This window comes from Monodelphis domestica, chromosome 1, assembly GCF_027887165.1.
Source record: "Monodelphis domestica isolate mMonDom1 chromosome 1, mMonDom1.pri, whole genome shotgun sequence".
NCBI classification, from domain to species: Eukaryota; Metazoa; Chordata; class Mammalia; order Didelphimorphia; family Didelphidae; genus Monodelphis; species Monodelphis domestica.
Genome location: NC_077227.1, coordinates 276,419,153 through 276,443,996, shown reverse-complemented (window position 1 = coordinate 276,443,996; position 24,844 = coordinate 276,419,153). Strand labels below are relative to the sequence as shown.

The 24,844-nt window shown below is 34.6% G+C and overlaps 1 protein-coding gene across 28 annotated transcripts in view; it reads right to left on the bottom strand.

Annotated features, from left to right (window-relative positions):
* The window catches only part of FUT8 (fucosyltransferase 8), a 461,812-nt gene that overhangs the window by 265,190 nt on the left and 171,778 nt on the right, over positions 1-24,844 (bottom strand). Inside the window, exon 1 of one of the 28 annotated variants that reach the window (XM_056810913.1) lies at positions 17,071-17,120. The exons of the other annotated variants lie outside the window; for them this stretch is intronic. The gene's annotated coding sequence lies outside the window, so the exon portion shown is untranslated. Of the gene's footprint in view, positions 1-17,070; positions 17,121-24,844 lie in introns of those variants that run through there. 28 annotated transcript variants of the gene reach the window in all.

Here is a 24,844-nt window from a genome sequence, read left to right as displayed (position 1 = left end):
CACCTATCAAATTGGCTATAATAATAGAAAAGGAAAACAACAAATGCTGGAAGTGATGTAGAAAAATTGGGACACTAAATGCACAGGTGGAGTTGTGGACTCAGGTAGAATGTAACCAATCTATAGAACCATTTGGAACTAGGCCCAAAGGACTATAAAGTTGAGTATACCCTTAATGCCCACTATGAGGTATCGATCACAAAGAGATCAATGAAAAAGAAAAAGGACTCCTATGTTCAAAAACATTCATAGCCTCAATTTTTGTGTTGGCAAAGAGTTGGAAAATGAGAGGATACGCATCAACTGGGGAATGGTTGAATACGTTGTGGTACATAATTGTGATGGAATACTACTGTGCTATTAAAAATGGTGAGATAGTTTCAGAAAAACCTAGAGAAGCTTACATAAACTTACAGAAAGTGAAGTAAGAGAACATGGAACATAGGAATGGAAATGTTGTAAAGAAAATCAAATGTAAAAAGCTTAACTATTCCCAGCAAAACAATGATCCAAGGCAATTCCAAAATTCTAGAATAAAAAATGACATCCACCTCCAGAAAGAGAACTGATGAATTCTGAATACAGACAGAAGCCTACTTTTAATAAATTTCTTTATCTTTGATTTTGGTTTGTGTTTTATTTTACAACATAACTAACCTGGAAATGTGTTAAATGCTGCCTTTTCAAGGAAGAGGAAGGAGAAGGAAAAAAGAGAATTTAGAACTCAAAAAAAAATTTAAGTGGGTGCTTGGGGCAGCTGACTGGCTTAGTAGATGAGTCAGGTCTGGAGATAGAAAGTCCTAATTTCAAATCTGGCCCCAGATAGTTCCTATCTGTGTAACCCTGAATAAAGTCATTTAATCCCAATTGCCTAACCCTTACTGCTCTTCTCCTTAGAACTGACACTTGGTATCAATTCCAAGATAAAAAGTTAAAAAAAAAAAGATTGTTAAATATTTTTACATGTAATTTGAAAATATTAATGAAATAAATAAAAATAACTTAAAAAAAAAACCAAAGTAGAGGTCCTCTAACCAATCTATGTTCAAGTCCAGCTTCAAGAACCATATCATCATGTCCCTAAGATTCCCTGACCTATAAATACTGCTAATTAATGCTGTGCTTTGCTTACAACTTGCTTCACTCTCTACATGACCACTCAATTTAGGAAACCATGTTATCAAATACTTTGGTTTCGGGCTTAAAAATTATTAAGGACTGCCCTTTCCCCAAAGCTTTAGTTTATACATGTTATACTGAACACATTAAAAATTAAAACATATTAGTATTAATCTGAAAATAGTTCTGGCTTTGCAGACTCCTCTCGAAAGGGGAGATCTAGAGTACAGGGGAGGGGGTGGGGTTGCCCTACTATAATCTGAGAATGTCTACTACATTTACTTCTCAAGACTCCTCTTAAGAAAAACAGGGCAAGGGAGATGAGAATCCTGACCCAACAGCAAGGACCACTTTGGCTTACCAATGGATACCAGAATGGGATCTAGGGGGTTTGACCCAAACCTTGTGCTCTTTGGGCTCCCTTCCAAAGAAAAGGATATTTGATAATAAAGAGGATATTGAACAATATGGAGGTTAGCCATGGAAGGAAGGAGGGAGGGAGGGAGGGAAGAGAGGGAGGGGGGATAGAGGGGGGGGATGGAAGCAGGGAGGGAGGCAGGCAGGGAGGGAGGGAGGCAGGCAGGGAGGGAGGGAGTGCTAAGTGCTTTACAAATTTTTTTTCCCATTTTATTCTCACAACACTCCTAGGAGTTAAGTGCAAATATGATCCTCATTTTATAGTTGAGGAAATAGAGGATACAGAGATAAAAGTGATTTGCTCAGTGTCACACAGCTAGTAAAAGTTAAAGGGAGAGTACTAAAAAAATCTGTTGTCCTAAAATGTACCTAGAAAAGCAAGTAAAAATACTTGAATAAAATAAAAATACTTGCAAATACTCTGCTTATAGTATATTAAAAGTCTTAACTTTTTTAACAAATATTTAAAAGCATTGGTATAGTTTAAACCACACATAGCTCTGTAAATTTAATATGTCAATAGTCAGGTTAATAAATCATCAAATGAATGAATTAAAATCTGCATTCAGTTTCAAGGGGAACAGCTACAATATGTCAAGTTTTTAATGAAAAGATATACTAAAACAAATGTTAGAAGTCTCTGTTCTACAAATATAATCAAGTCCACCTGCAAAAACTACTTCTTCACAAAAGTTTACAATAAAACCTATCTCAAATAATTAGTTTTTATTTAATAGGAAAATATATATTATAAGGTAGAAAACAGAAACAACAGATAAATAACCTACTTGGGTGATTTAATTAAAACTGGCCATTTTTAGTCTTAAGAAAGATATAAATAAAAATTATATCCCAACAGGCAAGAAACCTCACTTAGGTTGTAAATGCTTTTTCATTCATCCTTTGTCATTGAGTTTGCAAAAGAATGAGGCCTTAGTGTCACTGTAAGAGAAATGAGACTTACTAGATACTAAAAGGGCAAAAAGAAAGACAGGAAAAACAAGTGGTCAAATACTGTAAACCAATGAGGTTTTAGGCTCTCTCAAAAAGGAGGATCGATACTTTTGTTGCTGTCAATGTTTACTATTTGCCAATTGTGTGTGCTCAAATATATACCTACCTGATAGAGCTGTTGTAAAGATAAAATGAGATAATATATGTAAAGAACTTTGCAATGCTTTAAGGGCTATAAAAAATTTTAATATTATCATGTTCTAATAGCACTTTATATTCCTGTTGTGATGAACAAGTTGAATTGGGCCTGGAACTCAAACTAATCTACTAAACTAAAACCACCTAATTAGCCACTAAATAAAGGTTACATCATAAATATAACTTGAATCCTAGAGGACTTGGGTACTAGGGTGTGGGAAGAGAATTCCCCCTCCCCATTATGTCGCTTTGTTTGACATCATCACCCCGGGACCAGAAGATCTTTTACCATTGAGATGTATAGGTATAGACAGGCCCTAAGAGAAAGGAAGTTGAAACCAACAAGATGAGGAAACTGATCTGGCAGTGCCAAGCAAATTAAAGAACTATGGTTCCTTCCTGAGATGTGACCTGGGAGAGCTACTGGGTGGAGAAAATTGCTTATAAGGCAAGACCAAGGTTCTGCACTCTCACAGGCTCTTCTGGCTAGAGTTTGGAACCCAAAGAAACCTCTATCAGTGGTGAGCTTCGATAGTAAGCTAATTAACTCTCTAGCTCTTTCCTGCATTTCCCTCTTTACTCTTACTACTTTGATATAATAAAGCTACTAAAGCTATTAGCAGCCTCATAATTTAGTTTTAACTATTACAAGGGTGAGAACTAAGATATCTGAAGGCATATTAATAAAAGTTTATGGGATTAGCAATAGAATCCTTGGAAAACTCAAAGCAAAAAGAATAATCTTGAGAATTATTATTCCATTGATGCTCCAACACTCAACCCATTTCCCCCACAAAGAAACTTTAAATATATAATCTGCATGCTGTACAACTATGGCAAGCTTATTATACTTCAAAAGTTAAAGTCTTACAGGTTTATTACACTTCAAAAGTTAAAATCTAGTGTCACCAGAAGTGATAACAAAAAGAAATTATTTTAGAAGGAGCTAGATAATTTGGTAGATTGAGAGCCAGAACCAGAGATAACAAGTCCTAAGTTCAAATGTGATTTCAGACACTTCCTTGCTGTGTCACTTAACCCCAATTGCCTAGTCATTATTGCTCTTCTACCTTAGTATTGATTTCAAGGCAGAAGGTAAGAATTTTAGGGGGAAAAATTATTATATAGTACCCATGGAATTCATTAAGCATGGGATATAGAGAGGGAACGAGACCCTTGATGTCAATGAAATCATATACTCCTATTTTACAGATGAGGAAATTGAGGCCCAGAGGTTAGGTGATTTGTTAAGTGATGTGAAATATTACAGAGCATCAGACATGTCTAAAGCAAGTTTCAAACCCAGGTCTTCTTGATTCCAGGTCTGATACTTATTCTATGAAAATAGCAATAGAAAAAAAAACAATCATTCATGTACTTGACTAACAATATACACTGAATATCCACACTGATCAAGGGCAAATGACATTATAAAACACCAACAAATGGCAGTTTTTTGTGGTGTTTTGGGAAGGGGGGGTCTGTTTTCTGAATAAAAACTTAAGGAAAAAATTAATCTTCAATTAATTGATCAAAATAATCAAAAAGTAATCCTTAATCCTCAACCATGCTATAAGAACACTTAAGTTCTTTAAAAGCCCCTTTAAATCACTTATTTAAATGCATCAATAAATTAAAGTTTCAATAAATGTATGATTATAAAGAGACATAAAAAAGGAACATTTCTCATGAAACTGACTGGTCTCCCGTCAATGTTCTAAGTTTATCAAAATATGACACAGAGATAAGTCTTCCCAAAAGCAAATAAGCCACTTTATTAACCTATATAAAATGTAAGGAAGGTTGAAGATCCAAAAAGGATTATGTTTAACTCCATTACCTAAATATACAATAATAGGTAGGGAGATAGGGTTTAAATGTCATTTAAGACAAAAATAAGTAAGTCTCTGAAAAAGACTAAAGCAAACTACTGTCCCTGTATTTCCTGTATTTCCATTGTAAAGGTTAAATTAATGTCCAATACTTCAAGTATTATTTTTATAAAGTTTATTTATCTGACAAAACAGAAACACTTGACTAAATTTTCTACCTGCTCAAAATGCCAGCTTCACCAAAACCGCCAACAGGAAGGAAAGAGCTAGACCCGGAACTCCACCCAATTAATCTCCTGTCTAAGTCAGCATATAACAAGAGAAAGTGAGTGGGCTCCTGAGAATCATAGTTTGGATGGGAATCACAGTTTTTAGGGTAACAGATTCTAAATTCACACCATCAGTTTCATATATATTGGCTAAACATGTATCTATTACCCTTATGCCCTTATTGCCATTAAAATAATGTTACATTAACAATGAAATTAAATGGTTTTACATTCTGAATAGAAATAATAAAATGTTTTACATTTTATATGTTTACATGTCCCATACATAAAAAATAAAAAATTTACAATTAAGCCAATCTATAGCTAAAAATTAATCTAAGTAACTATGAAGCATAAATACCCAGCTACATTTATAGGTTTCTAAAAGATTATCTCACCTGGTTCACTTGAGGTTCACCATAACACATCAGGTTGTTTCCTTTACTACCCAAACCCCAATGAAAATCCAGCTTTAAATTTCTTGTTATTGTCTTGAAATTAACTAATTAGTGTCACTAAGGGTCCAAAGAAAAAAGGACTTTTAAAAAATACAAGTGAAATAAATAATTATATTCTTTGAATATCATTTTATATGGTTCTTCAAATTCATTTATATACATTAACAGAATATTATGCGTGAGTCTTCTTTAAAATTCATCCTTTGTTAAATACTTCACTCAAAAGCTTAAACAAATTTACACATATTGAATATTAAAACTAATAGTGTCAGAATTACTGGATCTTACATTATAATCTGGGATAGAAGATGCCCTTAACAATACTATTTTAACTTCATTTTATCTGCTAGAACAACCACCAAAAAAAAAAAAGGCCTGATCAAATTCAATATGAAGTCAAACAAAAGTCCTTCCTTTGGGCAAACTGTAATTTTTAAAGAAACTGAAACATGGCCTGGTACATTTAACAACTAATAAGGCCAATCTGCACCAGGTGAATATATTTCAAGAATCCAAATTTACATTTAGCAATATTGCCAAATACATTCAAAAACAGCAATTTAATAAATATTTGTTAAGTACCCATACAATGCAATTATTCTATATAACCTTATATATGTGCTACATACATGCTTGTCTTCTCTCCTACTAGAATATAAGCTCATTTTGTGGAGAGATTATTTAAATTCTTTTCCCAAAATCAAGCAAAGAGCCTACCACATGTGTTTAAAAAGTATTTGTTGAATGATGGATAGTCCATGAGTTCCAATAATACAAAAATGTCAAGAATATTAAAAGAAGTTTCCCACCCAGCATAATGAGTGAACTCCCTGGTGAAGGCGTTATGAAGGCTATAGGGAAGAGTATTACATGAGTATGAAAAGATGTGGATGGTTGCAATCTTCACCACTGGAGGGAGCAAGTCACATTGTTGAAATCAGAGATAATACCAAAAATAATAATATTATTATATTATATATATATATAATATATATAACAAAAATAAAAAAAATAAAAAAATGAAGACTTTTTGGTATTATATTGTTTTACTACTATCATTTTCTTTTGAAATAAAGGGGTGACTATTACAAACTTAAGGAAGCAATCTATATTCTTCCTCATTCCTTTTATGGTTCAGTCATATCAACTCATTATGACTCCACTTCGGGTTTTCTTGGCAAAGATACTGGAGTATTTTGCCATTTCCTTCTCCAGCTCATTTTACAAATGAGGAAACTCAGGCAAACAGGGTTAAGTAATTTTCCTAGAGTTGCACAGCTAGTAAGTATCTACAGCCAGGTTTGAACTCAGGGAAAATAAGTCTTCTTGACTCCAGGCCTCATGCGCTGTCCACTGAGCAAACAACACCTTTAAGGAAGGACATCTAAACCATAGACTAATTTTTTCAGTATGACAGTGGCTAAAAAATCCTTTCCCTATAAGTGACAGGAAAATAATAATTATTTTTCAACAATGAGCCCAGGTTATACAATCTTCTTCTTTAAATTATAATCTTAAATCCATTTGGGTCACATATAGTCTCAAATGAACCAAATAACTGCAACGCTCAATATGTTGATGTAATAGTGTCACACTGAGTAAAAATGTTGGGTTTTATTCTTTATCTTTTATTGGAATTCTTTTCTCTTAAAGGCATATTCTCAGTAAGAAAGATGCTAAAATCATACAATATAATAATTTCCCAAATGCTATTTTACTTAGTTTTCATGGTCCAAAAAATTCTTCTCCAAGAGGTACCAGATATCTTCCAAAAGCACCATCTTTTCTAGCGCAATCTTATTTTTAATTGTCTTCTAATGGAGGGAGGGGGATATGTTAAACTAAATTAGCTAATTTAGTAACCCATTAAATATGTTCCATTTTTTAAGTTGTCTCACTATTTAATAATATAATCTCAATCATTTAACAACTTTATTTTTGCATACTATTTTCAACTGTCAATGTTTTAAAATTCATTAGAGGAACTTTAAAGAAATAATGAGTAGCATTAAAAATTTACTTCAGTTTACTGTACCTAAATAGATGGAATAAAAAATGCATTTGTCATTGGAAACAAGTTTCAATAAATGTATGAACCATCCTGTTAGGTTTTCCTCTTTCTATAAAATATATTAGGTTGTTTAGAACTTTTTTGCATGGTCATAAAGTAGAATTTGTAGGCTGAAAAATACAGAATTAAACAGAGCAGTTATTTATGATGGGGAAGAGCTAAACACACATTTGTGTGTGCATTGGGCTACTGTGATGGGGGGGGGGGGATAGAATGGGCCAGGCTGGTCTAAGGAAACAGCTAACTTCTACCCTTAACAAACCTGTTTTAAGGTTTTGTGACCTTGATGGCTTTCAGAAACCACTCCTTAGCTCAAAAGGGCTCTACAACACACTATGGTTTGGTAGAGTTTTAATCCTGTTTCATATATTTTTACTAGGTGTCTAACTGGGTAAATCATACTTCATTTAACTCTCTCAGCTTTGCTATCCTCATTAGTAAAACAGGATGATGATAGTAATAGCACCTACTTCGGAATAGTGAAGATCAAAGAAAGGAGATAACATATGTAAAGTGTTTTGCAAATCTTTTAAACAACCACATAAAAGTAAGCTATCATTACTTATTATAGTCATAACCCATTAAAATCTGTAACCAAAATAGGAGATAACATTCAGTGAGGCAAAAAAAAAATAGAATTAAGCCACCTTTAATTTAATGCACCAGTTGGCAAGTAACTAATACTTAATGAAAGTGAACAAGGTTTGATTTACAGCAAAGTTGTTGTTGTTAATAGTCTCTCGGTAACCGAGGATGACGATTGTCTTTGTGCGTTTTCATCTAAGGTGTATAGATGAGTGAAGAGCAAAAACACTTGCGAAAATTGATTTAATTTAAGCATTATGAAAGGGGAATAGAGTTTTTATAAAAAAAATTTCAGTTACCTAACAGAAGAAATGTTTCAGGAAAACATATCTTCCCTGGCAAGTGCAAGAAATTTTTCACATTAACAAGTCTTTAGAAAACTTTTAACCTTGCCCCAGGTGTCCTCACTGTGCAACCCATTGGGAATCAGATGTTCTCTATTCTCCTCCCTTTCCAAACTACACTAAAGACTCCTCTAAAGGACCCTTCCAATTTTTCACTATCTAGCTAACAGATCAGATAATGAAACAAGATGTAAGAGGGGACACCAAACCTTTCTGACACAGAATTGTGTCAGAAAATAGAAGTATTTGTCTATATCATTTTTTACATTTCCCAATTATGAAAGTAGGCAAACAAAAGGTAGGAAATGAGGTCCATCTGAAAATATAATCAAAAGTCTTAACACAGTTCCTAATAAGGGGCATGGTTAAAGGAATAATGCTATGTATGAGTATATGTGTTTTTGTAAATGAAATGGCTCCTGGAATTATTCCAAAGGACAGTAGAGACTTTAGTCTTTCTATGTAGAGCTGAGTCCTCAAATCAAATACTAGAAGGTGCTCTCCCTAGAGAAAGTGAGATTTAGAGAAGGAAGAATTGCATCCTGACTGGCAGGGTAGTCAAAATGATATCTTAGTTGATGTTGAAGTAAGTCATTTAATAAATAAACATCTGATGAATTGTCATGGAACATGACCTTTGGATGAAATCTGGATGAGTCCTGAGGCTAATTTTGTATTCTAGGATTTTGGTACAGTGATGAGTCACATACCTTGTTCGTCAAAGTTATTTTTACAAAGAGGAGGGGGATCCAGAAGAGATGTATCAAGACACCATGGATTCAAAAGGAAAGCATTTAGTTGAATAAGGAATACAATATCCCATTTGAAAGGCCTCGGACTTAGAAGTCTTAATTTGTGAAGCATCCTTCAGAATAAGAACTTAGTGGCATAATAAATAATAACTTTACCCAACATTTCTAAGAATTATGTGTTCTTGGAGCAGTTAGGTAGCAGAGTGAATAGAGTGCCAGGCCTGGAGTTGGGAGGACCTGGGTTCAAATTTGACTTCAGACACCTCCGAGGTGAGTGACCCAGGACAAGTCGCTTAACTGACTGCCTAGCTCTTACTTTCTTAGAAATGATACTAAGACAGAAGATAGGGTTAAAAAAAAAAAGTATTATGTGTTCTTCATTAGGAGAGCTCTCTCATTTACATAGCATTTTACTCTTAAAAAGTCCTTTCCAATAACAAGGAAATAATGAATCCATATCCCAATGTGGTTACTTCCTACTTATGTAACCTCAGGTAACATTTAACAGCTCTCAGCTTCTTTATCTGTAAAATGATCAGTTTGGGCTAAATGATTTCTGAAGTATTTTCCAGCTCTAAGTACTATGTTCCTATATGATAGCTAATTTGAATATCATTTTATAGGAGTGTAAAAGATCAAAATGGATGGGAGATGTACCTTGATTGATTATCCAAACAACTGGATATCCAAACAACAGTGATAGCTAGTGTAAGAGAATGTTGTATGGCTTTCCTTGACTTACCACTCTCGTCAACTTACTGTTTCTCTTCTGGCCTTTCTTTTTAACTTCAGAACACTACTCCTCTATCAGAAAGGTACACATAATAAGAATGGTACATAATAAGAATAGATAACCAGTTTAGAAAAGATTCTAAAATTATAAGAATTCAAGTTAACAAGAATTCGAGTCTTTACAGTGATCTGTTTCTAATTTCTTCTAAAATCTTAAGAAAAGAGAACAAATTATCTCAAGGAGATAGCTGCTATAATAAAGGGAGGATAATGGATGAGAAGGGAACTATGTTGGGGAAAGGGAGGAACCTGAAACTAAATTCAAAAAATGATAAAAGTTGAAACCAAGAAAGTCACTTTTAGTCCCAGACTCTATTCAAGCAACTATAAAATTCATTATATTAAAGAAAATGCTTTCCTCTTAACTTTCTTGCAATTTGAATCTTGGACTCATCTACCCTGCTGACCCAGAATGATCTGAATCCATCTCATTCATTACCACTCTAGAGTAGGTATTCAAGGGCACTATGTATTAGGTTCAAAGGCAAATGCTCTCCTGCCTACAGTAGGCTGCAAAAGATATTCACTTCTTAATTTCTACTGACTGATTTGTGGAGAATCAAGGCAATTTGAGAAATGTCTGAGGAGATCTCCATATGGGCACTTCTTTGGGCTCAAGAATTAAGCTGAAGAATACAGGGAAATTGGTAGAGTGAGAAGTTTCTTTGAGGGCAGCTCTGCCCTCATGATAACAAATAATGAAAGTAAACTAGGTAATAATAGGAAGAAAAAATACTGAAGAACACACTCTGAGGCAATTCTTATAGGGGAAAAAAATAAGAGAAGACCAACATCAGTTGTGCTACAGTGCTTGTGTTTCTTATACAATCCAGGAAGAAATGGTCAAGCAGGCAGAAGTGAAAGAGATAGCAGAGAAGCCCATCTGCAAAGGATTCTAAGAGCAGCTTTCTCGGTAATGTCATAGTGTTCTTTTCCCTGATCTCTCCCATCACAACCAATCCTCAGGATCCAGCCTAGAGAATGAACAAAGCCAGATGCAGAGAGTCCATCTCTGAAGCAGTGTCATAACCGGTCACTTGTACCTTCTAAGGCAAACAGATCTCTAATCCAATGCTGAGAGAAGAAAAAGGGAAAGGAGTAAAAATAAGCATCTTTTTTCCAACTAAAACACTACCAAAAAAAATTAAGAGTGATTGAAATAAAGAAAAAAATTTTCTTCAACAAGCCTCACCTTAATGGGCAAGCACTTTATATACTGAAGAAACTAAATCAAAATTCCCCAAGTATGGTAAAAATGATCAAATAAATTCTTTGAGGTCCATTTTTTTAAAATGGAGAACTTCTGAAATGATTCAGAATTTAAATGAAGGGATTAAATTTTTAAAAAGAAGAGAAATAAGACCAAAAAATGAAAACCTTTAAGGAAAAAAAATCAGTAAATATGATATGAGTAAAACTTAGGGTGAAAAAACTATCTCATTTGAATCTCTTAACAATAATGTAATTAAAAGATAAGAAATTCTAAGGTCAACAGAACAAAAACACATGAGAAAGAAAATAAAAAGAAAGTAAAATAAAAATACTAAATGTGAGTACAGCATGAGAAAAGATAATCAAAGGTCTTCCAGGAAAAAAGAGAAAAGAAAACACACAATTTGTCTAGAAATCATATGTCATATGTATTTTTGTCAGCCAAAAATACTGGAAACAGCAAAGTATAATTAGAGAGAATCCACAAACATGAAAAATGAAATCTCATGTTGAAATCACCAAAATCATCACAGTCTAATTTCTGTGGAGGGGGGGGAAACCCCTTAAGCTTCCAAGAACCAATCATAAAAGTTGATAATTACTCTGCTCTTTCACTCTCCATATCCAATCAGTCATCAAATCTTGTTGATTTACCTTCAAATTATCTCTCTTGCATACTCCCCCTCTCTTCTCTCGGCATGGGCAATGTTCTATATAACTATAGAAGTGTTTTAGGCAAACTATGAGCAGGGAAATTACTTTGCTCCCTTCTATCCTTGTGACTCCTAACCCAAAACATCTGATAAGTCCAATAAGACCCTGAGAGAATTATCCTTCTTGGATTGTCCTTTAGATACACCTCTTTGATATCATCAAGTTATATCTCAGACATCCATCTGTCCTCTAAACTATTAAGGTCACTCCCATGTCTTCAGGCAAACCTCCCCCCCTGCCCATGCCTCGGTGCATACCACTCTAGAGTCATGTCTTCATCCTGGCACAGTGACATCTTCACTGTTGTAAACTGTATAAAGACCACAGAATTGATGTTATCTGAGAACAGCTTCCTAACTATGCTGTCCTCCTGGCCAGATTCAGCATTACCTTGCAAATTAATAAATTTCTCTCTTTTTTTTTTTTAAGCTAAGTTTTAGAGTCTTGCATCCTTGCAAAAAGGTATCCTTCTTGAACCCATGGGGTTCACCTCAAGCCCACCCACCCTCAACACTCTGACATTGCTACTGGCATCAGGATCATTGTAATAGCATTCTGGCTGGTGTTCCTCCCTACTCCCTTTCATCCTCCAATCAGCTATCAAACTGATATTTTTAAAGTGCAGTCATGAGAGTTAGAGTTAGAGGACACTAAGAATCAGATAATACCAATTCCTCTCTCCTCCATTTTAAAAATGAGGAAACTTGAGGCCTTAGAGTTCTTAAGTGATTTGCATAATGTCAAAATAAGGGGCAGATAGTCTTCAAATCCAATTCAAACTCAAAATTTCAAATCCTATATCCACTATACCACACTGCAAATGTGATTACTCCTTCCTCTGAATTCCTTTGTCTCTGTTTATACTCTTACATTTGTCAAATCGAACTTGTACAATGAGTGTTTGCAAACTTGTCTTATTCTTCTCCACATTCACCTTCTTCTAAACCCCTTGAGTGCAGCAAATGTATTTTAATCACATTTGTATTTACAAAAGCATCCAGCATAGTGCTTTAAATATACAGCAAAACATTTTTAACTAAATTTCACTATTTTAAAAAAATTGATTCTCATCCATTTGAAAGAACAAAAGATCAAGGATATCCAGGGAAATCATGAAAAATGCAAAGGAAGGAGGCCTTGCAGTCCAAGAAAGATCTCAAACTATACTATAAAGCAGTGATCACCAAAACAATTTGGTACTGGCTAAGAGACAGAAAGGAGGATCAGTGGAACAGACTTGGGGTAAGTGACCTCAGCAAGACAATATATAATAAGCCCAAAGACCCCAGCTTTGGAAATAAAATCCACTATTTGATAAAAAACTGCTGAGAAAATTAGAAGACAATACAGGAGAGATTAGGTCTGGATCAACATCTCACACCCTAAACCAAGATAAACTCAGAAAAGGCAAATAACTTGAATATAAAGAAGGAAACAAATAAGCAAATTAGGTGAACACAGAATAGTATACTTGTAAGATCATTGGGAAAACAAAGACTTTAAAACCAAGCAAGAGCTAGGAAAAAAAAATCACAAAATGTAAAATAAATAATTTTTATTACATCAAATTAAAAAGTTTCTGTACAAACAAAACCAATGCAACCAAAATTAGAAGGGAGGCAACAAATTGGGAAACAATTTTCCTAACAAAAACATCTGACAAAAGTCTAATTACTCAAAAATTTATAAAGAGCTAAACCAATTGTACAAAAAATCAAGCCATTCTCCAATTGATAAATGGGCAAGGGACATGAATAGGCAATTTTCAGTCAAAGAAATCAAAATTTAATAAGCACATGAAAAAGTGTTCTAAATCTCTTATAATCAGAGAGATGCAAATTAAAACAACTGAGGTATCAACCCACACATAGCAGATTGGCTAGCATGACAGCAAAGGAAAGTAATGAATACTGGAGGGGATGTGGCAAAGTTGGGACATTAATTCATGGCTGATGGAGTTGTGAATTGATCCAACCATTCTGGAGGGCAATTTGGAACTATGCCCAAAGGGTGATAAAAGACTGTCTGCCCTTTGATCCAGCCATAGCACTGCTGGGTTTGTACCCCAAAGAGATAATAAGGAAAAAGGCACATACAAGAATATTCATAGCTGCACTCTTTGTGGTGGCAAAATATTGGAAAATGAGGGAATGCCCTTCAATTGGGGAATGGCTGAACAAACTGTGGTATATGTTGGTGATGGAATACTATTGTGCTCAAAGAAATAATAAACTGGAGGAATTCCAAGTGAACTGGAATGACCTCCAGGAATTGATGCAGAGTGAAAGGAGCAGAACCAGGAGAACATTGTAAGCAGAGACTGATACACTGTGGTACAATCGAATGTAACGGACTTCTCCATTACAGTGATCCTGAACAACTTGGAGGGATCTATGAGAAAAAACACTATCCACATTCAGAGGAAAAACTGTGGAGCAGAAACACAGAAGAAAAACAACTGCTTGAATACATGGGTCGAGGGGATATGGTTGGGGGTGTAGATTCTAAATGAACATCTTAATGCAAACATCAACAACATGGAAATAGGTTTTGACAAGTACACATGTGAAATTGTGCATCAGCTATGGGAAGGGTCGGGTTAGGGGAGGGAGGGAAAAAATATGATTCTTGTAGCCAAGAAATAATGTTATAAATTGACTGAATAAATTTATTTAAATCTTAAAAAAATAAACAAAACAAAATCTCTAGGATCACAAAGAAAAAATTGATTCTCATGTATACCTCAGATTATTCATTCACATGTTTTTGCTAGGTATTCATATATAATTTATGTATTATTCCATTATATATATAATTATGCATATAGTTTATATATAATTCTAGCTTAGATCATTCTAGCATTAGATGACTTAGGGTATACTTATATTTATGTGTATGTACAGATGCATTTATGCATATGTTTGTTTATATATGCATATAAATTGAATAATTCTTTCACTAGCTATTCTTTGCTTAAGTTCTCTCCTAGGTAGGAGAGCTCAATCCCCTAGCACAGGGGTCCCCAAACTTTTTACACAGGGGGCCAGTTCACTGTCCCTCAGACCGATGGAGGGATGGACTATAAATAAAACTGTGAACAAATCTGTATGCCGCTGTCTGGGATAAGAGGCTTCAGCGCTGGCTGGGATGGGCTTGTCACACCTTGCACAGGCCCATCACCACCACCACCACTAAACCAGGCAGCAGTATACACAGTGCCGAATCCCCTCCCCCAGATTGCCACTCACCATGCTGGCCTCTTTCATTGTGCAGCCACATAATACTTTGCGCAGTTCCTCATTCTCAGAACAAGGGGCCATGCAAAGGATTATGTCACCAGAAGTAGGACTGTACATGAGCAAAGTCATATTTTGCAGCACTGCCACATACAGTGCTCCTCTCTCACTGACCACAAATGAAAGAGGTGCCCCTTCCAGAAGTGCGGTGGGGGCCGAGTAAATGAACTCAGGGGGTTGCATGTGGCCCGCAGGCCATATTTTGGGGGCCCCTGACCTAGCACAAAAGATACCAAAAATCAAATATCCTATGACCCAATGAAACTGAATTTTATTTCAGGTATGTATTAAACAAATGGGATATATGAATAAAAAGTAATGTGGACAAGGGAAAGAATCATAATCATTATTGTTTGCATGTTTTTAAAACGCTATCCAAAAACATGTTGTCTCCCCCCACCAAAAAAAATAAAAGTTAGAAATTCATTGCAGAGATGCACTCCTACATTTAATACCTAATTGTAGTGAATCTGACCTTATGATTATGTGATTTTATTTGATCCATTCCAAATCAAAATTTTTATCATAAAGTTGAAATATTTTGAAAAAACGTGATGAAATAGCCTTAGCACATGCTCTATCCTACTCAGCTAAGAATGATGATTGCCGGGATTAATTTAAGCATAATTTTTAAAAATCAATTCAATTTTTAGAAAATCAAACAATCTTAACTACATATTCTGCAAAGAATTTTCCAGACATGGCAGAAAATAAAGAAACAGGTATGACCTGCTGTTTATGCCCTCAAAGAATTTATAATGCAGTTGGGGAACACTAGCCTGAGATTCATCCTCTATCATCTCATTTCATATCTATATCCTTCTAAGTTAGTGGGGGGGGGGGGGGGGGGGCTGGGAGGGGGAAGCAAATGAGAATAATTTGGATATGGATAAAATTATATAAAGAACCTTTGCAAATTGATGAATCTCTAATATTCCAATCATGGTAGTGCTAGTCACATCACTAGAAGAAACTATTCTGAGTTTCAATTATAAAAACCTGTTCTCAAGCATAATAATTCTTTCAGGCTCTAGATCTTGATTTTTATTGCAATCCTCAGAGGAATGTTTTTCTTGGAACTATGTTCAGACATTTTTAACCTTTAAAATGATAACAAAATATGACTACAAATGTTTCCTAGTAGAATAGCTATCTTCTTTTGTTAAAAATGAAATCTTACAATGAAATTCATATTGTGGATTAGCTAGCTACCAGCTCTGAGTGTTTGGAAAATAAGCAAATATAAAAATAACTGAATTTTCCTTGGGAAAGCATGCATGATAACTAGTTATTTTTATGAATTTAAAAAAATATGTCTATGCAACTGCTAAAGCATGGGGGGAAGTGGGGGGGGGGCGGCAGCATAAGTCATAAAAGAGACATTAACTTACAAAGCAAAAATGTTAAAGCAATACAAAAAGAAGAATTTTAGAAACAAAATCCCTAAACCTTCATTTTCTAGGATAGCTAACCCTCATGAGGACTATGAATCTAAAAGACATTCTCTTTTCATGTTTCCTGGTAGTAATGGAAAGAATCTTCTAGGAATGAAAGTCAGAAAGAGGCTTGAGTGTGACTCTACTCTCCAAATTTCCTAGCTGTATGGCCATGGGCAAGTCCCTTAACTTCTCTGATAATCATTTTCCTCATCAATAAGATGGAAATAATAATAATATTCATAGAAAGAAAATGTCAAAATGTACTTTGTAAAACCTTAAAAGCATTCAAGAAAGGCTATTTTTATTAGTCTACCAAGGACTCAGCTGAGCTCAGAAATCAACTAGCCCAACACCTACATTTTAAAGATGAAGGAGAACCAGATGAGTGAAACAACATACCAAATTACACATAACAAAAACAAAATAATAATAATATTTACATAGCACTTTAGGGCTTGAAAAATGCTTTATTTACCTAAATTATCTCAATTGATTCTTAGAACTGCTCCATGAGATAAGGACTATTATTATATCTTTTTTACAAAGGAGAAACATAAAGTTGAGAGAGTTAACATAAGATTGAGAGAGTTGTTAAAAGACTTGTTTTGGATCACTTACTAGCTGTGTGATTCTGGACAAGTCATTTAATCCCCGTCTGCTTCAGTTTCCTCATCTGTAAAACAACATAAAAACAGTGCCTACCTCCCACAGTCATTGTTAAGGACAAAATGAAGTAATATTTGTAATGTGCTTTTACAAATATTAAAGAGCTACATAAATGTTAGCTATTTTTATTATTTTTCCAGTATAATACCATGCTACCTTTCAAACTAAACCATTTTTATTATATGCTTGACTTTCAAACTGCACCTAAAAATTATAACTATTGATAAAATGGTTCTAAGTAGAAAACTTGGCTTAATAAACAGATGTCTCATTTGAAATTAGTAGCCTACATCTACATTCAAAAATGTATTTGTTGAAGTGTGCCAAACCCAGCATAGACTGAATTATCACAAATTTTTTATTCAGTGGAGTCCTAATGGACAAGTCTCATTGTAAGAGAAAAAATTTACTTTATTTGTTGCTAGCATTTTACATATGCTTGAAAGTAAGGCTCTCTTGCTCAAAAATCAGTTTCTACAATTAGTTGAGTTTGGGGGATTTCAACAAACTAACCTGAGGCTAAATGGCTAATGAAAGTAGAGAGTCAGCAGCAACTCATTTTTCAAAACTTTTGTTCATATAATGACTCCAAGGGTTACAAAGACATGAGAACATGATCTAATTATTTTATAGGAAAGACTTTAATCTTGGAAGAAAACATCCTCCCACACTTCCCCAACCCACCCCCAATACACACACCTCCACACATATACTTTCACCCATCTATAATCTACATAGACATATAAGAGGATCTCATTTAATGGCACAATGTTCCCTACAAATGAGCAAATGCATGCTACCTCTGAAACTTTCCCTACAGCAGTGGTGGACCTTTCTGACCTTACAATATAACAGGGAAAGGAATATGAGATTTAGAAGTTTTATCTGAGGCCTCATATTTTGTTCTCATGAGTTCAGAGATCAAAAAAAAAAAAAGTGGTTTCAAAGGTTGATAATTCCTGACCCCTAGCATCAGCAACCTTTACTCAATATTAAGCCCACCCTGAGACTTAGTTTAACCTGTTTCTAAGCATCTCAAACTGAAGTTAACATCTCCATATGCCCATTTATTTCCATTTTCACATTCACCACATAGCTCAGGAAATTGTATGTGAAATAAATGTTCCCTATTTTTAGTGCATAGTTCTCAGATACAGGACATAATTTCTCCTCTCCCCTATGCATGGGATCATAGAATTTAGAGTTGGAAGGGACCTCAGAGGTCATCAAGTTCAACCCCTTTATATAACTATAGCACAATCCAATTTTCCATTAACTCTTTTTTTCAGACTACCAAAATTATTTTTCATCAATCTGTCTGTCTCTCCATACTGTAAATCAAAATTGCAATTCACTTTATCATTTCTGATGCCCTTGTATAAACTGTCTTCTTCATAAATGGCCTCAATTTCATCAAAGTGATATCAAAATATGATTCTATTGAGATTTCATAAGCCTTCTTTTGTTTTGCTGCGTTGTGTTTGTTTTCACAAAAGATTCCTAACAAAAACAATGTGAAGTACTGGTTCTACAAGAATAGTTTTATGAATTTCTCTCGTTTGCTTCTTTACTAAAAACCAAATCTTTGGTACTACTGCTAAGTATTTCATTAAAACAGCATTAAAACATTAACAAAATTAATTCCTTAAATCACTTTTCATAGCTCGCATTATCAATTTTATTCTATCAGGTTAGATTTTATTTGTATTTAGAACATTTAAACATGTAGATACACCTATACAATGCAGTCTATTTCTGATAAATACCCCTTCCTAGATGACACCAATATTCCACTTCTACCTCCTCCACTAAACCAACAAGTACTTCTTAAGCACCCACTATATGTCAAGCATGTGCCTCCCTTCTTATTGCCACTCAAAAATGAAAGCAGGATCATCATTTAGTTAGTAGGAGCTAACATCTGGGTGGTACAGTAAATAGAGTATAGGACCTGGAGTCAGGAAAACTTGAGTTCAAATTCAGCATTGGAAACTTATTAGCTGTATGACCCCAGGCAAATAACAACCTCTCAGTTTGCCTAATTTTCCCCAAATGTAAAATAGGTATAATAACAGCAACTACCTCCCTAAGTTGGTTGTATGAAATGAAATAAGAAATACAGAGCACTTTGTAAACCTTAAAGTTCTATACATTTGGAACTCAAAACTGTAAAAAAAAAAAACAAAGGTTAAAAATTGCTTTGAAATACAACTGGAAAAAATAAAATATTAAAAATAAAAACCTGAAATAAGCTCTACATAAATACTATTTATTATTTTAATTATTATAGTTTTGTTCCTTTTTACTCAATCATGGAAAGGTGGTTTTGTTCCTTAAAGTTCTCCCACTCTCCTTTTTTCTGGATATGAAGAGTTTCATGAATTTGGTGATTATTACAATAAGATTCATCTTTGTGAGTTTAAAATCTGGCCTCAGACACTTACTAGCTGTGTGACCCTGAGCAAAATACTTCACCTTGTTTGCCTCAGTTTCCTCATCTATAAAATGAGCTAGACAGCAATGAAATGATCAAGGACAATTCTGAGGGGCTTATGAGAAAGAATGTTATCTACATTCAGAGAAAGAACTGTGGGAATAGAAACACGGAAGAAAAACAACTGCTTGATCACAAGGGTCGATGGGGATATGATTGGGGATCTAGAATCTAAATGATCACCCTAGTGCAAATATCAATGGTATGAAAATTGGTCTTGATCAATGACACATGTAAAACCCAGAGGAATTGCTCATCAGCTATGGGAAGGGGGTCCAGGGAGGGCTGGGAAAGAACATGAATCTTGTAACCATGGGAAAATATCCTTAATTAATTAATTAATTAAAATCCTCAATAAACAAATAAATAAAATAAAATATAAAATGAGCTAGAGAAGGAAATGGCAAACCACTCCAGTATCTTCATTGAGAAAACCCAAAAGAGGACATGAAGAGTTGAACAATTAGACAACTATGTATGAAGACATATCAACATGTTAATTGTGAATCTAATAAAACCCTCCCTTATACATCCTGGTAGTCTGAGATGGCTCTTATTTTACTTCAAGATTGCCAATGAGAGAAGATAATATGGGACAATTCTTTTTTTTTTCCCTCTAAGAGAGGAAAAGCTAAATTTTTTTAAACCCTCACTTTCTGTCTTATAAGTATCAGTTACAAAACAGAACAGTAAGGTCTAGACAACTGGGGTTAAGTTACTTGCCCAGGTTCACACAGTTAAGAAGTGTCTGAGGCCACATCTGTACCCAGGACCTCACATTACCAGGCCTACCTCACTATTCACTGAGCCACTTAGCCCACCTCTGTAAAAGCTGATTTTTTAATGGGTTATATTTATAGCAGGCCACATATCTATGCTCCCCCCCTTTTTTTTTAAGCACATTGCACCAATTACTCTAACCTTTCCCCTTCTCCCAATCCATCACTACTTGTTTGACATGACTTACCTCCCCTCACAGTGATAATCATGCACATAAAGTCCATGACAATTTATGACAACCACCTTCTTGGTTCATATTTGCTGCTCATGAGGAAGACATAAATCCTATTAAAACCTTGAGTTCATAAAAAAAAGTATCAACTGGGTCCTTAATGTTGTATGGCAGCACTTTTATTCTTCCCTGACTTGTGCTCCATTGTATGTTCTTCAGCACTACCACACCAAACATCTTCTTTTCTTATAAGCAGCATTATTTAAAATAATGAATAATTAAAAACAAAAGCAAAAATTGCAGTAAAGAAATCATTTCAATAAACATGTAAAGACATGTATTGATACAGAATGAAGAAATAAGAATCAAGAGAATATGATGAAAATAACATAAATATTAATAACACTAAGAACTAATTGAACTCTGAAGAACTGTAATGATCTATTCTCCCACCATGCTCCTCTCCTTTGTCCTTTAGGTGTTATTAATTTTTAATTCTTTGAAGACTGCATTCCTTGTCTTGCTGTTTTATATCAGTACTCATAAAATGTTACCACTGTTAAATATTAAATTATTTGTATCAACTGGGTTTTTTGGGGGTACCCCAATTGTGCCCCAGTCCCCTGAGAACTTATTCCAGAAAAGTCTCAGCTTCACCCATTTCAGACTGTACAAAAGAACTTAAAGTACTTTATGGTCCTAGTAGTGGTGGGACTAGTAGACCTAATCAAATGTTAAGTACCCTTTTGTACTGGCAGTTTCTCCCATACCATCAAAGTCCTCTCCCAGGTAGCCTAGCCCTAGGCTGGACCTTTCCCTTTTGTATCCATTGTAAAGCATCAGCCTTTCCCAGGTAATCCTGTCTTTGGACTTATTATTTCCTTGTAGCCATGGTAATGTCAATCAATCCTACTTCCCTATCCTTAGTTCCCCAAATGGTATATAAGATTTCCAAGTTTTATTTTTCCTTGGAGAATCATCTTGAAGGGTGCATTCTCCCTGATATACTACTGTCCCAGAGCCCCCAGAGTTTTTGCTCTATGCAGTTGGTGGCACTTGGCTCTATGATAGCAGCTGATTATTGCACCTATCTTTTTCCTGATTAAAGACTTGGTTTTTCTGACTACTTTAGTAGTTCTGTGTTTTTCCAAGTTGAACCTACTAAAAAGATGTTTTTGCTCTCTTGAGAAGCTTAGGGTAATTCAAATAGCTTTGTGGTTTTGTAAACTGAATCTAGTCTATTCTCATTTTCAAAGCTGAGTCTAGTTCACTGTTCATCTGTGCTATCAGCCCCAGGAACACATAATGGATGAACAAAGCTCTACAAGGTATCCAACCAAATGACTGTTGAAAATCTGGTAACAAATATTTGGCTTGTCTTGGGGAAAAGGAAGGCTTCCTTTGAGTGGTCACTGATTTCTTATAGGTAACTTTGCAATATTCTGAAATTTGTTGCAATCAGCACAATATCACAAGGTAAACAAAAACATTTGGAAGACTTTATCATCCACAGGGATTCCCTTTTCAATTTGGAAAGTCTGCTAGATCACTGCAGTTATAAATACCTTTGGTGTGCATATTTTATCCCTCCTTTGGTATTTATTAGCCAAGTTGTGTCTACTGTTTAATCTTTGCTGGAATCCTGAATAACCTAAGTATGAATAAGACAACCTGCATCTTATAAACTGATGTTTGGACTATTAAATGAAATAATAACAAATAGGATCTTATAATCTTTACATCTTTCAGTGAGTTGTAAGATGGCAAAGATAATGCCTACTACTGAATATCATTTGGGAAGGCCTGCTTTTCTATATATACTTGATAAAATCTGGTTATTTTTTCCCAATTTTGTTCCCTTGATATTATTTCAACATCCTCTATAGACATTGCAAAGACTGAGTTAAGGTCAAAGTATGACAGTCTCATTTATCCTTGATGGAAAAACCGTCTGTTGAAATGTTTTTGGTTTTTTAACAAATCTCTTCCATTGAATTTCCACTCCTTCCCTCATTTTCATCCTTGAATGGCCTTGGGATGACTGCTGACTTACATATATTTTACCAAGCTGTATTTAAACTGGTTTACCCTCTATTGCCTCTCTCTGTTTTAAAAAAAGATACTGTTTAAAATTCTCCATTCTCCTTCTTGGTAATATCTCACTGCCAAGTTTATAGTTTAAGCAGGCATTGCTTTTAGTAGCCATCTTTCTCCATTTGATCCCATTTGAATCAGGTATGTGCTACTGTGCTACTATTAAGATGCTTTCTAGGTTCTTCTGATCTCCTGGTTGTAGCAATTAATTTACACTGGTTAAACTTTTGAATTACATTTTTATATTTGGGGTCAATATCATTTATGTTGTCCACTTGCCATTTTCTTAAATTTCCAATTTTTGATTAGCTAATTCAGGGTTAAATAATTTCAATTATATGCCATATCTTCTTCTTCATCTTTTGTTTTGTAAATTCTGCTCTGAGCTGTGAAAAGTCAATAACCTGACTGTGCCTCAGAAGTAACTACCATACCATCCATAACGAGTCTTTTCCTCTTGAAATAGTTTAATTTTTAATGGTTTAAAAGTTGATGCTTGCCATGTCTAGCACCTACCAAATCTTTTTTCAAGAAAATATTCATTATACAGAAAAGTAAACTGTGAAATCTAGAAGTCTTTGCCTTCACTCACTTTCTTTTGCTAAACCATGTTTCCCCATAGGTATCCTTTCTATCTTTATCTTTTTCCATCTTTGAACTTAATTGTCAAGTATCAAATTGTATGCTTATTTGATGTGGGAGGTTGTCAAGGTCTTCAAAGAATTTCTTTATCATTTAATCCCTAGTAAGTTAGTGCACAAGTGACAATTATCTTCCTAGAACATTTTTTTTGGGGTTGTTGTTTTTTGTTTGTGTTCTGGCCAATATTAGTTACTAATAATATAATATGCAACAAACAAATAGTCTGTGAAATGTTTCTTTTTGCTTCTCAGCACATAACAAAATACACTCAGCTGACTCCTTTTTTTGGCTCTCCAAGGAGTAAAAATGAGCTACATTTCTATTTAGTTGTGACCTTCTTTTTTCTAGTTTCATTTACAGCAAGAATGAAGGCTGATATGATTTAGCCCCTCTACCAATATATGTCTACTTGTTGTATGGTAGCCAAAGACTTCATATTGAGAATACAAACAACCAAGCTGAAGTTAGGTAATATATTCTTTCCCATAAGGAAAGTGCTGATTGAATTACAATTCCAGAGTAAGTTAAAAAGTGGGAAGAGAAGAGAAAGAAGGGGACAAATGCAGACCCATGGCAAAGATGGAAAAGGAGCAACATAATAGTGGATCTGGGTCAAACCACTGATAGTTACAGTTTACCAGTCAGAAAAACAATGGTTAGAGTAGAGTCTAACATGGATAAATACCATCTATTTCTGTGATCATGGGCACTTAATCCCTCAATAAGTTATGTATAAATTGCTGATCTGCATCAGTATAGGGAGAATATAATCAGTGAGGAGTATCTTACATGTGTGAAATCATAGGCCTAGACACAAAACAAAACAATCTTTTGTCTTCACTTATCAGAGTCAGGGAATAAGCATTTATACAGCAACTATTAAGTGCCAAGAACTATGCTAAATGCTTTACAATTATTATCTGATTTAATCCTTACAAAAACTCTGAGAAGTAGGTACCATTATAATTCTTATTTTATAGTTAAGGAAACTGAGGAAAAGAGAAATTCGGTGACTTGAGCAGGATTATACAGTTAGTGTCTATAGTCACATTTGAACTCAGTTCTTCCTAACTCAAGGCCCACCTGGCTACTAAGTAGAGTATGTTTTTATAACTCAAGCTGAATGTAAGGCCCTTGAGAGTAGGCCTTCTTTATTTTAGTATTATATCATCCCAGGTATGTTATCATCTTGAAAGTATTATCAATGCATTGATATTATAACCAATGTGCTCATATACCAGACTCATGGTCATGTTACTTCTTGATTATTATACTTCCAAATCTTCAGTCCAAAGGTCAAAAGAATTCCTGGGCAGGTCATTAGCTGCCACAGGGTACTAACTACCTCCTTCTTAGATCACATTTCATACCAAGTCACATGTTCAATTAACCTCCTCCTCTAAGATTATGTGGTTGTCAATTGAACCAAAGTAAAATCCTATGCCATGCCACATGTTCATTAGCTACTTTCCACTATTCTTCAATAAAAGTTTGGAAACACGTGCAAATCTCTCTCTCTCTCTCTCTCTCTCTCTCTCTCTCTC